Below are 6,557 nucleotides of genomic sequence, written 5' to 3'. Positions count from 1 at the left end.
TTATCCTTTATGTCGAAAGGTTGTCAATTGGCGTTGCTCCTTCAAATGGTCCAAAAGTAGTTCCAAACTAACAAATTCAATATTTCTCCGTATTTTTGTTTCTTTCATGAAAAAAAACCGTAAAAGCTATAATATTTACAGCACAATCAAAAGAAAAATACGAATTTTAATTTCTATTAAATCTTTATTTATAATTTGTAGAAAAACAAATGGCAATATTCATAAGAAGAGATTAAGGAATCAAATTCAATTGAAATAACTCAAATTTTCGTTCTTCAAATAAGCGACACTTCAATACAACACTCAGAATGCGGACATCGAAAAAATGTTCAAAAATCAAAAAATCATCGAATTGAAATCCCAATTAAAAGAAAATAAATATGACTTGAGGTAAGTCATTTTCAAAAGATGAAGCATTGAAGTATGTAGGTCCATTAATAATGAAAATAAATAGGAAAATTTGTGGAATTTGAAAAGAGTCTAATAATGGGAAAAACATGAATACACTGCCGATCAAAAGAAGAGACTCAATGCATTTTTCGTTTTACAATTTGATTTATGATTTAATGCTCAATTTTATTAGGGAATGGAATGTGGAATATTGAAGAAATATACTTTTTCTATAGAAAATGCATTGAGTCTATTCTATTCATTGGCAGTGTATTTCCGAGAACGCTATACGATCTATTCTGCGAGCCGAATATAAAATCTAAAACTGTATTCCAAGCTAGTTCTAGAATTACTATTCTGTGTTATCTCGAAGACTCCCACGTCTTGAGGGACTTCAATTAATAGAAAAACCTCATCTGATGGACAAAATATTAATGATGCCGCTAGAATTTTGTCATTCTCATGTGGCATGGAGTGGAGACTGTCGCTAGATAGTATTTTCAGAGGGAAAACATTGAGTTTTTAAGGGTCATATGGGTTTTTTGTATATCCACGATATTTTTATAGAGGAACTACAATGAGCGGTATTATGTTATGGCATGCAATAACCTATTATTTTAGCTAGTATTATAAACTTGTTTTTATTAATTACAGTTAAAACAATCTATAATATTTGTTCAATGAAATCCCTTTGCTAACTTTCTCGAAATAAAAGCTTTGGCCGCAAGCTCCACTTAACGGCTGTAAGCTGCGGGCGCTGTTAATGGAATGTTACAGCCACCAGACCACGCCACCCCGCCTCCCTACCGCTATGTAACGGTGTTTAGGTCTAGGTCAAGGCCACAGAGGCCGGCGTACGCCCTTGGCAAATACTGTGATACCGTGATTTATGTACAGGAACACTGTCTGCTACGAGTTTACTTACACTAAAGTGTGGGGTATCCGCTGTGTCGCTTTAAGCTTGATGCTACACCCAGTCATAATCATGCTGCATTAGATGGGGTGATGGGGAATGGACGACCGACGCAAATGACCAAAATCCAATCAGTCAACGCTGACGACGACTCTGACAAAAACCAATCAACTAAGTGTCCAAGCGCCAAGAATTAGCATAAGAAAGCCTCATCAGACGACGGACAGTGGCAGAGTCTGTCCTAAGTAGTGCCAGCGGCGTGGCAGGGGGCTGGGGTGTGGGTCAGGGGGGGGGGGGGGGGGGGGGGGGGTGTGGGCGCCTTGTGCAATGTGCAGGGAAAACCGTTTAGCTCCTAATGAAATTTTACAACCGACCACGACCACGTCAGCGAGCCGTTTGCCAGTTGCTGTTTTAGTTCTGTCTGTTCCCTACTCCCCCCACTACCCGTACTCCTCGTTTTCCTCCTCCTGCCTACCCTCCAGCACTCGGCACTTGTCTGGCAAGTTTGACTTAAGTGCAGTTTTAACGCTGCTTTGTCCGTCTGTGCGCCCAGACAGGGATACGGCCACGGACTGCGAGCACGGTAGGGATCTGTTTGCCCGCTCTGTAAGCACTGCGAACGTGTTAACTGCAGGTGTTTGGCATTTGAGTTACGTGCGCACGCAACAAATGTGGCAGTATGTGGAGGTGGTGTTGCGGGCATGGGTGCTGTGGATACGGATTCTGGGATGCATGGGGCAGCTGTATTGAGGAAAATCAACAAAGCGGTGCATGTAATTAAATGTCAGCTGCTGATGCGCCAACCCCATCCCCAAGTTATGCAAAATCTGAGTGCGGCATAATCCAGGACACCCGGCAAGGGTATTACAAGTAATGCGTGAGCGTGGTGCACTTTCGATGCTGGTTTATGGTGTCCTGGGACACACACACAGAACACACACACAGAAAATTTGGTTCAAAGAAAGTGTTAAGAAAGGTTAGTATTATATAGATCAGAACAGTTCGTAATGGCTTGGGTTCCATTAGTATATGTAGTAGTATATATATATCTGATAACTTCAATCTTCCACATCGCCCAGCACTGAGATTCAAGTGCAGATACAAAGACACTTAAGTACTCCCCGATGTAGTCCCAAGTGAAAAGATAAAGCAGCCGATAGAAGCATCTACTGAGGCACTCGCCGTAGCCCAGGGTACGATAGCACGTGCCCTGGCGACGCGGATCTTAGATATCGGTGAATAATAATAATAACAACAGACCAATGTAGGTTTAATAGTAAATCCTTTCTTAGAAGAGCAGATAGGCCTGGGCTATGTATCCTTCGTAATCTGCTGGGTCCAAAAGTCAAGACATAGGCAGCCTCTAAGTTCTGCTCTTCACCGTTTTGGGCCAATTTTTGAGCTCGGGAGCAGTGCAGTGCCTTCTTCTTAGACCGCAGCTGGTTAATCTTTTTCAAGACTTGGGCGAAACTTTTCCCTGCTTAGAACCGGCAGGCCTATCTGGTTGAAGGTGTTCTTCATGTAGTGGCTTTTTACAAAAGTCCCAGAGACCTGATTTCTCCTCCGGCTATGCCACTGCCGTTACCGTTTTCGTTTCCGAGGATCGCCACGAACGATCGCCAATGGATCTATTACCCGTCCAAAGTCTCTCCCAAAACTTCTAGATGACGAAGCTGAGCCTCGAAGTAATTGGCACTCATTGATTCCAAGATGTTATATTGATACCCAGATATCATCTACGATAGTTTCCAAGACATTTGTCTGTTTGAAAAGACTTGCTGCACTCGTCATGCTTTGTATTGCCCAACGCCAATGGCAAAATGGAAATGTTATGTTCTTGGTTTTATTGCTAGAATCTAAGGAACCAAAATAATCACTTACTTCTCCGCACAACACCTTATCCGAAGTGGAATGTTCTTCCTCCGGCCCTTATGATAAGAGTAGTGAAAAATAAGTAAGACTCCAGAGCTTGAGGTAAGACCAAAGTCTATAAAATTACCAAGATATTGCTTCAGGAACAAATACCATTTAAAGTTTTGATCGACGCCGGTTTACTGGTACGTCAATTATCTTTTAGGCTAGCCTTCGTTCTTGACTAGTCCGTCCAAGAGTACACAGTCTTTGGCGAGGCGCAGTCGGTCCCAGTCTCGGAGAAAATATGACGCGTCATGCCCAAGACAAACAATTTGTTATTTGAACTGAAAAATACTTATTTTCTGCGCCTTTGTATTTGTTATAGGATTTTGGGACCGACTCAGCTGCCCAGAAGAGCTGAACAGATGAAGCTGAGTAGAGGGCGGGACGCGGTTTCTTTTCTTTGGTAAGACTTGGCTATTGATAAGTAATGTACTAGTTATAAGTTATAAGCTCCCTTATGTACTCATATATTGTACTCAAAGAAATGTATGGACTCGACAATTATCTCTTCTGAATGAAAAAGCATTAAGGATTAAGAGCAATTCATTTCTGTCCATGCCCATCGGCATTTACTTACCGGAAAGTGTCTTCCTATCGGGGCAATTTGTGCTGGAGCTGCGCCAATCGCTTGGAGAGAAAGAGCTCATCCAGATAATTGGCAGGGCGGTCGACGGGGAGCCCTTCAACGGCCTGTGATGTCCACTTCTGGCGACCCACCAAGTGTCCTCGCCGGGACATGGAAGCTCCAATTATGGCTGGTAAGGGGGAAGTGGATCATTGTTGTACGACAATTAAAATGCCGTATGCGATGTGTGGCCCAGGGAGAGTTGGAGGAGAGACAGATGTGGGTTTGACCAGCACAAACAAGCAGACTTCTTCCTACGGGATGATGGCTGCCACTTGGGGATGACGGTGCGTTTGTGTGGAACGTGCCGGTGCAACGCATGGGGCTCATAATGACGGCAATGCGTCCGATTCGGAATCGCATTCGGCTTCGGTTTGGTAGTGGGACTGGGATTGGACCCTACTAAATGCAATCACTTTGAGTGCTTTGATATATTGGCCAATGCGGCAAATGAAAGCGTGACTCGAAATGTTGAGGACCCGCCTTAGCCAACTGCCACTCGAAGTTGCCTCATTTGGCACCCGCACACGTCGTCAGGAGCCCCTCCCCCCCCCCCACATACATAAACAGACACACAGCCACACATACAATCCAAACCGAGACCGAGAAGTTGCAGCCACTTGGAATTTAATTTCAAGTCGGGGCAAGTTAAGAAATAGCCTGGCAAATGTCATCAGCATCAGCATAAGTAAAGCCGGCCGAGGCAAGGAGTTGGCCAACACCTGAGGTGCACTTATGGCACGGCATTGGCATTGGCATTAGCATTCCTTACAGCCAACCAGCCAGCAGATAACAAAAACATGCACAACAATTGCCTCGAGACGGGAATGATGATGCTGATGGGGATTTCGATGGGGATGGGGCACCACGATTGTTACCCCCCCACATATGGCAGCTTGTTTGCGTCGTCGGCGTGGATGGATTCAGCGATTTTATGGCAGCACTTGGATTCGAGGCGAGGCGAGGCGAGGCGAGTCGAGTCGAGCATCTCCTGGCTGGCTGCGAAAATAAACACATTTTCAAGCTCAATGCCAGAGCCCGTGCCAAAGCCAGAGCCAGAGCCATCAGCAGCCAAAGGCGCAACAACAGACCCGGAGAACAAAGCCGAACCGAGCCAGAAATAGAAACTGAAATGGAAAAGTATTGGCCACCTCCGCCTCGTGCCGGGGCTCCTCCTGTCTGCCAACGGACATATAATGAAGTTTCGCAATCGCACTGCATCTGCGTGGGGGAGTGGGAGTCCGGTAGTGGGTCTCCGGGAGCCAGCCCCCCACCCCCCCCTGTGTTTGGCTGGGAACGGAGCTCAAGTGTGATTACATGGCCCATGTTCGTTGGCAGCGAGTGTTTGTGGCATAATATTATTGTTTTTGTGCTCGCGTGTGAAATCAAACTCGATGCAAGGCAATGCAATGCATTGGCAAAAGGATTAAAAGGATGCCACACAAGCAGAAGCAACAGGAAATGGAACGGGAACGGGGGCAGGAGGCAGGAGGCGGCAGTGCACGTGCATGACATTCAACGATTGTTCAACCTCCATCCAGTGATCCAGTGTCCTGTGTCCTCGGTCCTCGGTCCTCGATTGTCGGTCCCTGCCAGACTGCAGCACACAGTGCACGGTTATCCAGGATTCGCATCGACAGCTTGTAAGTGTAAACAGATACATAAAACAGGTCCTCGCGACTATGGCAATGCGCTGCAGGACTCGACAAGGCTATCATGACGAAGCCAGCCAAACGAAAGGGCGTATAGCATTTCAGAGTGAAGATAAACTTTTACTGGCAGACTTCGTTCAATCAATATTAATAAAGAATTCTTAAGGACAACACTTTACAAAATACTTAAGAATGATTGAATTAAATCATTTTATCATAAAGGAAAGGAATTCTAATGAAGAGAGTTCTTTAAATGTTTCGAAATAGTTAAGATTTTGCCCAACGCAAGTGTCAGACCTCTTGTAATGGATACATCTGATCTTCTTATGTATCTCTCATATTTCACTTGCCACATAATTTAGATATACCTTTTCCCGTAGGTGCTGCCAGCGAAACCAAAACCAAAACCATAACCAGACTCATCATTGCCGGTTGTCGGCAGCTTCCTGCAGTTTCCCAAAGGGCAGACGCAGACGCAGACCCAGCCACAACGATGGAGAGTATCCCCCATACACACTCCTGCAGGAGCATCTGTTTCAGTAGTTGCCACAAAAGCACCCAAAGACAATAACAGAAACAGCAACCGAAAGAGCAACAGCAACAGCGACAGCGACAGCAACAGCATCGGAATGGGGGGCAGAAAGGATAACTTTGAGGGAAGCGGAGTACAGTTATTTGACTTTTAACTTTTATTGCTTTATGTAGTTTAGATAAACGTTTGTGGCATGCCATAAATATGCAGCATGTTGGGGCAGCCCAGCGAAGAAAACAAGCAGCCAGGAGCAGCAGCAGCAACCAACAAGGAAAATGCCGAAGGGATGCCGACCAGAAGAGCAAATAACAAAAAAAACAACAGCTCAACCAGGAATTGGTAGCACGGGTATAGCACTATCTTAAGATGCCATTCCCTGGCTGGCTTATCCTTAACCATTTTGACCATTTTGTAAAGAAGAAAGTTTGAGCCCAGAGGCAGTCGAATCTTAGGCGTAGTTTTATTTGATCCATCTACAGAATCTCTGTGTCCCTTGAAGTGAGTGTCATGTCCGTATTTGAGCGGTTG

The sequence above is a fragment of the Drosophila miranda genome, chromosome 2 (assembly GCF_003369915.1).
Source record: "Drosophila miranda strain MSH22 chromosome 2, D.miranda_PacBio2.1, whole genome shotgun sequence".
Taxonomy (NCBI): Eukaryota; Metazoa; Arthropoda; class Insecta; order Diptera; family Drosophilidae; genus Drosophila; species Drosophila miranda.
This window is presented reverse-complemented; position numbering follows the sequence as displayed.